Here is a 12,500-nt window from a genome sequence, read left to right as displayed (position 1 = left end):
AGGTCACCATAGCGAAAAGTAAAATACCCCACGCTGGCGATTGGCCCCCGTCTCGCTGGCATTATTATTTTCAATGGATTTTTTATTGCGGCCAGGCGACTTTAATCAGCTCCAAAAAAAATATAATAATAATAATAATAGTTAATGGGTTTCGAAAAAAATCTCCATTATATACCCATTTCATTTTCTATTTTTGATGTCAGAAGGTAATATAATTATTTTGAGAAACGCCTCGTAGTGAAGGGGCTAATATACACATACACATGAACATCTTAGGAGTGTACATGTAGATGACTTGAATATACACGTGAAAACACGCACACACTGGCAGTTACACAGTTCATGTGCATATCGTAAAACACACACACACACACACACACACACACACACACACACACACACACACACACACACGTAAATTATCTCAAGTTAATAGTGCAAAAACAGTGATCCCAAAAAACATGCGTGTAATAAGACATACATACATACATGCACTTCCTTTAACGTACACACGCTTACATACATACGGTTACAGGACACACGTACACACATGCAAATTCGGGGTACACACACGCAAGAAGTCCATTTTAACCTATACTCGTACACAGCGGACTGGATGCACACACGCCCACGCACACACACACATACATGCACGCAACACACATCCTCTTTGTCCACCCTACATGCATACACAAGCACAATGACCTCACCTCTCTCTCTCTCTCTCTCTCTCTCTCTCTCTCTCTCTCAAACACATTAGTTTAATAATGGAGAATTTGAGCATTTTTCAGAAACGGTGATAATGTTTGCATGTAAATGAACGTCGATGACGAGAGAGAGAGAGAGAGAGAGAGAGAGAGAGAGAGAGAGAGAGAATTAAACATCTATAAGTACCGCAACCCACACATTCCCATCAGCAAATGTATCTGCGCCATTGTAGAAGAAAAATCTACGGCATTAAACACTCTTATTCCGATTACAATACTGTTTTTGAGTTGTGTGTGTGTGTGTGTGTGTGTGTGTGTGTGTGTGTGTGTGTGTGTGTGTGTGTGTGTGTGTGTGCCACCAGATGCAGCTCCTCACTCCTATCAGAATGATTAATTCATAATTATTTGATTAATATTTTTCACTCACTTAGTACTACCATGTCCTTTATTTATTTATGTATTTATTTATTTTCCAATTTACATGCGATTTTTTCCTGTCTCATTTATCAGTAGGACGCCCTTTATTTTTTTATTCTGTTATTTATTTTATTTATTTATTTTGCCATTTACAGATAATTTTTTTATCATAAGGACACGTCTGGTAGTAAAGGGATGAATGAAGGCTTTGTTCACCTTTCCCTCATCACTAAAAATAAATGCTAAAAACTTCATAATGATAAGTAATCATAACTGCTAATCTAATTATAACCATATTATTAACCTTTTCAGGCCAATGACGTGTTTTTCGATTTTTGATTTATTTATTAATTTATTTATTTTGCTACACGATGTCCGGATGTGAAGGGAAAAAAATCTCCCTTGACCCGAATATAATTATCACATACCAGCCAAAAAGGGGTCATCGTACTGCAGAGGTTAATCCTATCTTCACTACAATGCCCTGGTGCTAGAGACAGAGGGGGGGACCTTCCTGCGGTGGCACTGATATACCCCGGCTGCTCCACTGCCTGGCTATCCAAACTTGCCTCCACGCCCTCCCTATTCCCCCAAAGGCAGGTTGGTGGACTGCAGGACAAAGGGACACTTCAGCCTGTAGTCCACGGGGTTCACGTACACACCACCCTGGAGCCAGAACGTGGATGATTTTTTTTTTTTATTCTTGCTACCGTCAGACGATTTTATTCAGCCCAGGAGACGATTCATACAGACAGTGGGATTTTTTTTTTTCTTGTAATAAAAGAAAGTGTCGGGAGTAAATATTTTCTTTCCTCTAGATTTCTCAGCGTGGATGGATGGCCTCACTGGGGCCTGTAGGTCTGTGTGGTATATGTATCTGTGTAACCATACGTAACAGTAGCATACACACACACACACACACACACACACACACACACACACACACTTCTCTCTCTCTCTCTCTCTCTCTCTCTCTCTCTCTCTCTCTCTCTCTCTCTCTCTCTCTCTCTCTTCGTTCCTTTATGAAAAAAACTGGGATTCCCAATAAGTGACTGTCATACTGAATGCATGAAATATTAAGTGAATGTGTGAGTGTGAGAGAATTACTAGGTCAATGTATAATGAGAGAGAGAGAGAGAGAGAGAGAGAGAGAGTTTTATGCAGCCTACGAGAACCTAACGAAATCAAAGGGTTAAGCTGAACGAAAATATTTGCCTTAAAAAAAAAAACACACGAAACAAAAACACAAAAAAAAATTCACTGCAAAAAAAAGGCATATAATAATAAAAATAATGGCAAAAAAATCCATCATATTAAAAGAATTGAAAGTAAACAAATAATAAAAATAATAATAAATCGCCACAGAGAAGGAGTAAAGTCTAGGGAACTCCCCGCCATAACTCTGGAACAGGCAAAGAAAACACACACACATACACACACACACACACACACACACACACACACACACGTAAAGTTTGCTAGAAGTTTTGTGGCCTTGTACAAACTCTTACTGTATGTGTGAGAGGGATATCTGGGGAGACGTGTGTGTGTGTGTGTGTGTGTGTGTGTGTGTGTGTGTGTGTGTGTGTGTGTGTGTGTGTGTGTGTGTGTGTGTGTGTGTGAATGCAACTATCTATACATACTGTACATTCATACGCATACACATGACCTCTGATGAAAGCACATTATGCATGCGTGTGTGTGCTCATGTGCTCCGATGGAAATACACACACTAGCACGTACACAGATATTAACATACACAGCTCTGCATACATTCCAGCCAATGGAGTAATTAAAGCTACACACACACACACACACACACACACACACACACACACACACACACACACACACACACACACACACACACACACACACACACACACACATTTCTTCACACGTACACGCTAAGGTAAACACATGTAAACTTCTGCGTCGCTTTCACACACACGCACACGTTGATATACACACAGATATACTCTCTCTGACACGCACATAAACAAACAGAACAGACGCAACATACACACAAAGAGTAAGGATTTTCTCCCCTTCCACACACACACGTGTACAAGATAGTAATCCACACACACACACACACACACACACACACACACACACACACACACACACACACACACACACACACACACACACACACACAGCCAGAATCTAGCACAAGTTCTTGATCCCACCATTCTCTCTCTCTCTCTCTCTCTCTCTCTCTCTCTCTCTCTCTCTCTCTCTCTCTCTCTCTCTCTCTCTCTCTCTCTCTATATATATATATATATATATATATATATATATATATATAATAACAGTACAGTGACCCAGTGCAAGGCGGGGGTACAGTCACTTGTAACCCGGGATTCCTCTGTAACATATCCCCACACCACCAGCACCCCTTAGTGTCCTGTAGCCAACGCTGTATCGAATTAACATGGGCACAATTTCAGGCGAGATTAACAAGAAATATTAATAGCAGTCTAGGAAAATAAGAGTTAAAATTTTCATACTATCCTCTGTACTCTATTTTGTAACTTAACACCTGGAAAATTCAGAAACAGATCAAAATTATAGGCGAAGACTGACTGACATATAGAGAGACTGATGGATAGATGGATAGATAGATTGATAAATTGATAAATTGATTGGATGGTTGGTTGGTTGGCTGATGGATGGATAGATGAACGGATGGATAGACAGGGAGATAGGTAGGTATAGACTTCAGGTACAGACAGGTAGATACAAAGATGCTAAAACATTTCATTAAGTGCTTTCCTAGTCAATGTCAGGGTCTGGCAATTCCACTTTTCATCCATCTGTCTCATTTACCAAAATACTGTATGCTGAGTTAAGTTGGTTGTGTGTGTGTGTGTGTGTGTGTGTGTGTGTGTGTGTGTGTGTGTGTGTGTGTGTGTTTAGGTCGCTCTTCCTTCCACCAGTCGATATCATTCCGCTAAGAGGGAGAGATGTCTGGAAGTGAATGTCATTTACCATTTTTACTTCAATTTAGCCCAGGTTTTCGTCCTTTTGCAGCTTATTTCTCGTAATTTTGTGGCAGAAAAGGACAATAAAGATGGCTCTACATCCTTTCCACAGCACCTCCTCGTGACTAGCATCGTACTGTAGCGTTAATCTACTGTTACAAGTCAGTTTTCAAGATGGGGAGATGCCAATTTTAGGCCAAGTTAGAGTAAAAGATGTATAGCAATTTTACCACCTCAGTTCCAAAAGTCTCTCCCAAGCGAATAAAAATCGTAAAGTCTCCCCCAAGTTTAAAATCGACTGAGGATAGCAAGAACAAGGAAAAAAAAAAAAAAGGAAGGCATATGACTAAAGATATATGAGTATTCACTTCCTCACCATCTGCTCCTTCCACTGTCCCCTCCATCTTAACTGCATCTATTGTGTATCGAAGCACTTGTATAGCCTTACTTCTGTTTCTATCTCCCCTTCCTGCCATGTTCAAACGCTATTTAGAGACAATAAGAATAAGATCTATGAGTTTAGCGACTACAAGCGGGTAGGCAAAGGGTAGTACGCTTGAGAATTGTCACTGAACAGTCCCATGTGTACAGGTAATTAACATTCTTTAGCAATATATATATATATATATATATATATATATATATATATATATATATATATATATATATATATATATATATATATATTACGATTTCCAGAACAATCAATTCGCTTGCCCTTGGACATAATTTATTTTATTTCAATGCACCCTGTTTTTTTTTTTTTTTTTTTTTTTTTTTCCATATATAGTTTTGAAGCCGTGCAACAACTCCCGACACCCGTATGGCCTCGCTCCTATTTACTGTGGCCGCGGCTGCATGAAATATTACGCCTATATTTGTGGTGGTGGTGGTGGTGGTGTATTTTTGTTGTTGTGGTTGTTACTGTTGGTGGTGTGGTGCGGTGTGGTGTACGGACGACCTTGTAACAGTTCAATGGGCTTATCTGAGGGATTTAATTAAGCGAGATTGGTATGGATGTTATTGTGTTTATAAGACTGTGGGATTGGCAGGCTATGGGAAAATGGGATGGCAAGGGATGGGATTGGGATGGGATGGGATGGGACGGGACTGGAGTGAGTGGGATGGGATAGAATGGAATGGGACTGGAATGAGTGGAATGGGATAGGATGGAGTTACATGTATGGACTGGCGTGAATGTGACTGCGTTTATAAGATTGGGGATTGGCTGGGATTGGGAAAGTACAGTGGGATGGGATGGAAACTGTAGTCAATGAGGTGAATGGGTGGGTGGGGTGGGATGGTGTGGGGTGGGATAAAATGAGGTTAAATAAATTGACTAGCGTGGTTGTATTGTTTATAAGACTGGAGGATTAGTTGGGCTTGGGAAACTGGGCTAAGATGGTGTGTGTTGGGTGGGGTGGGGTGGCGTGAGGTGGGGTTGGGCGAGGTGGGGTTGGGCGAGGTGGGGTGGGGTGGGGTGGGGTGGGGTATGCATGTGAGGGGTAACTGAGAAAAATGTTTATTAGGGTCGATTATGGGTTTGGGTTATCGATGTGGTGTAGTGTGGTGTGGTGTGTGGCATGTAGTGTTGGACAATGTGGTGTGGTGTGGTGTGGTGTGGTGTGGTGTGGTGTGGTGTGGTATGGTGTGGTGGGAGAAGTATGGTGAGGGGCAGGGGAGAGAGATGTGATATGTTCTGGTATGATGTGGTGCAGTGGGATATACTCGTCGTGTGGTGTGATGTGATGTGATAAAGCATAGTGTTACTGTGTGTTGCGAGGAAGTGAAATACAGTGTGTTATATAAGAGGCAGTGCGTGTTATGTGGAACTGACAGCACGTTATTAAGAGACAGCGGTGCATCAATCAGTAGGCTAATATTCTTTTATAATCTCGTAAACACATTAAACATAATTCACATTCTACAAATATACAGTACACACACACACACACACACACACACACACACACACACACACACACACACACACACACACACACAAACCTTCAACAAACTATACACATACATCACACACAAATCGAACGTAACGAAGCGAAGCACACGTACGCACACACCTTTCACAGTAAACCAATAGACGTCACGGTCACATGGAATGCACACACACACACACACACACACACACACACACACACACACACACAAATATTATACAGTACTATGAAATATCAATATTTACGCATCGCCACGCACACATTTATTCTCTCACAACAAGCAAACCCTACTCTCTCTCTCTCTCTCTCTCTCTCTCTCTCTCTCTCTCTCTCTCTCTCTCTCTCCCGGCATCAGCTAATCCATATAATAATAACACCATCCAACTCAATCAGCCCGAGTTAGCATACACCCAGTGACTCCCCGTGTGTGTGTGTGTGTGTGTGTGTGTGTGTGTGTGTGTGTGTGTGTGTGTGTGTGTGTGTGTGTGTGTGTGTGTGTGTGTGTGTGTGTGAAGAAGGCTGTGTAATACTGACGAGCAAGGGTTTACGCGAAAACTCCCTTTACCTGTTAAGGGAGGGAGGAGAGAGGGAGAGGGAGGGGGTGAGAGATGGAGAGATTGGAAGAGTGTGAGAGAGGGGAGAATGGAGAGAATGTGAGAGAGGGGAGAAGAGGAGAGAATGTGACAGAAGGGAGGAAGGAGAGAATGTGAAAGAAAGTGTGAGAGGGGAGAGAGGGCGGGCATGGAAAAAAGTGTGGGACTGGGGAGAGAGAGAGAGAGAGAGAGAGAGAGAGAGAGAGAGAGAGAGAGAGAGAGAGAGAGAGAGAGAGAGAGATGAAAGAGAGAGAGAGAGACAAAAATGTGAGACCGTAAAGAAAGACATAACAAGACAATTAAATGGAATGGAAGAAAAAAACGACATTGTGTGTGTGTGTGTGAGAGAGAGAGAGAGAGAGAGAGAGAGGAAGTGGGATATTGAAAGTGGAGAGTTAATAGGAAGGGAGAGACTGCGAGAGGGGAAGAAGCGAAATAAAGAGAGAGAGAGAAACAAAGATGCGATGAAGGGCGTGGGGACGATAATAGGAGAGAGAGAGAGAGAGACAGAGAATGAAGACTATTTACGGAGTTAGAAATTACGTAATTCACCGGGTCAATTCACCGGGTCGGTCAGGATCACTTGATGGTCGTGATCGTCAGCTTTTACCCTCCCGGAAGGGAGCTGAGAGCTCATATAGTCCGATCTAAGGGCAAGGCTGTGACCTTCACACACCCACACACCCGTCCCCTTGCTCAAGGGGGATAGTAACCACCCACTTCGTCAGTGCAACTTTTCGCAACCTAAGCTAGGCGTGAACTCCCGTCCACCAGTTGGCAGGCGAGAGCCTTACCACTGCACCAGCGAGCGGTGTCGTGTGTGTGTGTGTGTGTGTGTGTGTGTGTGTGTGTGTGTGTGTGTGTGTGTGTGTGTGTGTGTGTGTGTGTGTGTGTAGCGGGGCAGAGTGCACACTAATTCCGACATTATTAGGAGTATGCTTCTTTTAAAAACATATTAACCTTTTTATTAACCCCTTTCACTTCTACAACTTTCTTTTTTACGTACATGTCCTTCGTTTTTGCAGGAAAGACAAGGAATTATAAGGCTCTTCCTCCTACCAAAAAAAAAAAAAATCTCATCTTACAGAAAAATTATCGTAGGTTAGATATGTATTTTGCAGGAAGAATGGGGAAGAGCGAATGTCTAATATCCCTATGTCTTTAGTTCCTCCTCCAGAAGAAAATCTTAAGTTACGATAGCATAATTCAGCTTAGGAAACACCTCTCGTAGTGAAGGGATGGAGACAGAAACTCGTACTGAAGAGGCAAAGGTAGGGGGGTGGAGGGAAATGGGAGAGAGGAAAGGGAAAAAAATGGTGATAAAAAAACTGGTGTGAGATACGAGAGACGTGACTATATTAGCTAGGGGAGGAGATAGGCCGCCCCTCTGCACCATATATCATTGAGGAGGGCAAGAGGAAGAGGAGATAAGAGGAGGAGGAGGAGGAGGTGAGAAGGGGAAGTAGACGAGGAGGGGGAAGAGGACCCAAGAAGACAAGGCTCCCCTCTAATTCATTCTCCACTAGAGACGGGAAAAATGGGGAGTAATGTGAAGAGGAAGAGGAACACGAGGTAGATAAGAGGAACAGGAAGGAGCAAGAGATGATAAAAGGAAGAGGAAGAAGAGGTAGATGATCAGAGCAACAGGAAGGAGAGAGAGAGATGATAAGAGAGTGAAGAAAGAGTGATAATGAAGAAAAGGTGTGGGAAGTGGAAGACGAGGAGTAAGAAGAACGTAAAGACAGGGGAGACAAAGAAAGGAGGAGGAAGAGAAGAGGGAGAAGAGGAGGATGAGGTCGAGAAGGAAGAAAAGGAGGAGGAGGATCAGGAAGAGGAAGAGGTAAGGTAATAAAGTAGACCTTCTCTTTAATTCATGTGCCACTTGGGAGGGGAATGATAAGAGGAGGAAGGAGGGGAAGAGGAAAAAAGAGGTATTGAGAAGGGAGGGAAGAGGAGTGGAAGAAAGGAGAGGAGGGGAAGACAAAGGGAAGTTATATGAGGAGGAGGAGGAGGAGGAGGTGGTAGTGGTGATGGTGGTATGGGAAGAGGACAGGTCTCCCCTCTACTTCATTTATCACTGAAGAGGGGAAAACAAAATGTGGTATTATGAAGAGAAAAGGGAGGAGGAGGAGGAGGAGGAGGAGGAAGAGGAGGAGGAGGAGGAAGAGGAGGAGGAGGAGGAGGAGGAGGAGAAGGAAGGGAGGAGGAGAAGGAAGGAAGGAAGGAAGGAAGGAAGAAAAGAAAGGGAGACTGAAGCAAAGAAAAGAGAAAATGCTTAATACACTGCTCTAACCCTAAGTGAGAGACTAGCTAAGGACGACAAATTAAGCCCTAGATTGCCTAGTGAAATCTATCTATCTGTCTATTGCCAGACGCCATAATCCTGTACGGGGTGGTCATTTGACTGTGAATTATTTGTTTTACAGGGAGGGGCACTAACCCTCCACCAACCCACTTGACACGTAGGGAGCACGTATGGTTTGGTTATATGGTTACCACCCAGCGTTGTAAATGGTTTCTTGGCTTACAGGAAACCATTTGGCTTGTCACTCAATGTAAAGCCACCTGTAACGGAAAGAAAAGCAATAAGTAGCGACAGAAAAGATGGGAGAAATAGGAAGAGAGGAGGGCAGGCACAGAAAAAGAATGATAAAGGCTAAGGAGAAGTAGGCAGCACTACATCAAGTGAGTGGATGATGGTCGCCACCACCTACCACTAACCTAACCCCTAATTTTTATCGGTCATTTATGGAAGCGATTTGTTTGTGGCCACCCCGTATAAGGGATTAAGGCGCCTGACAATAGATGGATAGATTTATGGAGCGCCTGTGATCATTAGGTAAAGTTAGCCTGCATCCCACATAAAAGAAAGCAGTCAGCACCCATATACGAAAGCCTGGTACTTTCCATCATCATCAAGTACTAAATAAAATCGTAAAAAATTAGAGGTTTGCATCCCATGTCCCGATTTCAGATTTAAGTATATTGACATTTTACTCAACTTCAAAATTTTGGCAAATGTTCTATATAAAAAGAATCCACATATTTTGGCTACAGAATTTTGATGGTAAATGTAATGACTGATGGCGAACGTGATATTTAACCAGGTGTCATTTTAGCAAGATTTTTTTTTTTTATCAATATTATCACTGTTTGGCTTTAGAATTTGTACTGGGTGAAGATACGCCTTTTTTTAAATATTATTCTTACCTGGGTGAGGGGGTGAGTGCAGCTGAATAAAATCGTCTGGTGAGAGAGAATTACATAAGTGCCAACATAAAACTATGAGATATAGTGAAAGCCTACAAATTATCACTACATTCATACTGAGGTTTTTCTGAAGTTGGGAATATTTGTATGAAGGTAACAGAAAATAAAAAGTAAATAAGTAAATAATAATAAAAACACAAAATAAATAAATAAAAATAAATAAATATATAAATAAAGTGCAGACGGGGCAGAATTGGATATATAAAAAAATCAGACTCACTTTCCAATTTCCTTATCTATTGTATGGGAGAAAATTATACTCTACTGAAGACTCCAGCTGCCCTGCCTTATAACCAGGAAGAAGTGAGAGGAAGATCGATGGGAGGGGAGGAGGAAGAGGAGGGAAGGAATGACGCGATGGGAAGAAGGAAATGAAGGAAAAACAGAAGGAAGACAAGGATAAGAGAAGGAGGGAAGGAATAGCATGACGAAAATGGAAAAGACAGGAAGGAAAAGCAGAAGAGAAAGACAGAAGGAAGGAAAGGAAAGGAAAAGGATGGACGAAATGGTATAGTGGGAAGGGAGACGATGAGAAGGAAACGTAGAAGGATAAGCAGAAGGAATGGAATGGACAGGGTGACATGACCGGAAAGGAAGGATAAAAGAATGGAACGACACGAAGAAATTGGAAAGGAAGGAAAGGAAGGAAAAGGCTAGAGGAATGGAAGGACGGAAAGGAAGAATAAGGAGAGGCAGGAAGGATGAAAGGCAAGGAAGACTGGAGGGAAAGGTAGAGAGAATAATATACAATGCAAGAGGAAAGAGAGGGATATGTGAAAAGGGAAAAGAAAAAGAAAAGACGGCAGCAAAAGACAAAGAAGAAAGGAAAGGAGAAGAAACACATGAAAAAAGCAGAAGAGGAGAGAATTAAAGGAAGATGGGAAGAAAGATGAACAGAAGGGAGAAGACAAAAAACAAAGGGAGGGAAAGAAAAAAATTACCATCATCAGCAGAAAAAAAACGTGAAGAGGATGGGGGCTGAAAATGAGAATGGTAGTTGGAATTGGTATCTGTCATGAGAGAGAGAGAGAGAGAGAGAGAGAGAGAGAGAAGGGGGGGGGTTGTTGCTTCCCATCTAGGTCTCAATACGTCTTGCTGGACAGGAGGGGTAATAACGGAGTGGAGATGCGATTAGGAAGGAGGGAGGGAGGGAAGAAGGTAGAGGAGGAGGGAGGGAGGGAAGAAGGTAGAACAGGAGGAAGGAAGAGTGGAGGGGAAAAGGGAAACCACAAGGAAGGAGGGAAGATAGAAAAGATGCGTGGATACATGGTGGGGAGAGAGAGAGAGACCTGAGAAAAATATATAGAGGGAAGGAAACAGACCTGAAGGGAGCAAGGGAGAGAGGAAAAGAGGACTGGGGAAGGAAGGCAGAGGGAAAGTAAGATTAAAGAGGGGAAGAAGATGTAAGGGGAAGAAAAGGACAGAGAGGAAGAGAGAAAAAAGAGGACCGATGGAGATAAAGAGAGAATTAAGAGAGAGAGAGATAGGGAAAGAGGGGAGGACAGAGAGAAACTGAATGGGAGAAAAAGGATAGGGAGGCAGGAAAAGGATAGGGAGGGAGAAGAGGATGGAGGGAGATTAAAGGAGAAAAAAGGGAGGGAGAAGGAGATGGGGATCAAGAGTACTCTTTTCTTATATATAGCAGAAGGGGGAGGGGAGGAGGGGGAGACAGACAGGGTGGGAGGGAGAGAAGAGGAGGGGAGGGAGGAAGAAGAGGATGGCAGGGGAAGGGGGTGGCCAAGTGGTTAGAGAGGCCGTCTGCTGTCTAAAAGGACTCGAGTTCCATCCCGTACTTAGTGAGGGAACATTCTGATGAACTGAAATTTCGAAAAAACAGACTTTATTGATTTTCCACAAGACCCAAAATAAAATAAAAATAAAAAAATCGCGCTAATACCAGCGCACCAGTCCCAAGTGAGACAGCCCTAGCACGCATTCAGTGTGGACCGTGAGTTTTAGTGACCAAGTGGTGACATGTGGAGGTGTGTGGCACGTACAAGGATTGCTAAGGCATAAGAAGTTAGGTATATAAGAAAGTAAAAATCGGGATTTAAAAAATAAATAGCTTGGAAATGAAAAATATAAAAACTAAATAAATAAGAGTAAGAAGTGGTGCCAGGCACAACAAACCACGCCTGACCACCCAAGGTCCAAGGTCCTGGTGCCAAAATAAAGCCCATATAAGACTTCCTGTATCCTGATAATAGTAAATATCTCTAGCTTCAACCAGTTACGAGTAATAGCCCCCTCAATATCAGTGACCTTCAGTTTGACCTTTCAAGGTCACCTAAGGTCAAAGGTCACGGTACCAATTAAAAGCCTCTATGGGATTCCCTATTCGTTGATAATACTAAATAACTATCTTCAACCGGTTTTAAGCTATACCCCTCTGATCCGTGACCTTGATTTTGACCTTTCAAGATCACACACTTACCTTCCAAAATTTAATCACTTCCTTTTGGGACCAGTGCCCACATGTCATGAAAGTGTCATGTACTTTAATTCAGCTGTTTTTCCGCAGTGTTGCTAACAATAGAAGAAACAAAGAAATTCAACCAAAAACAATACTTC

Source organism: Coenobita brevimanus, chromosome 89 (assembly GCF_032717465.1).
Source record: "Coenobita brevimanus isolate Jiangsu-jjx chromosome 89, ASM3271746v2, whole genome shotgun sequence".
Classification (NCBI taxonomy): Eukaryota; Metazoa; Arthropoda; class Malacostraca; order Decapoda; family Coenobitidae; genus Coenobita; species Coenobita brevimanus.
The sequence above is the reverse complement of the archived record's forward strand: the minus strand, read 5'-3'. Positions refer to the sequence as shown.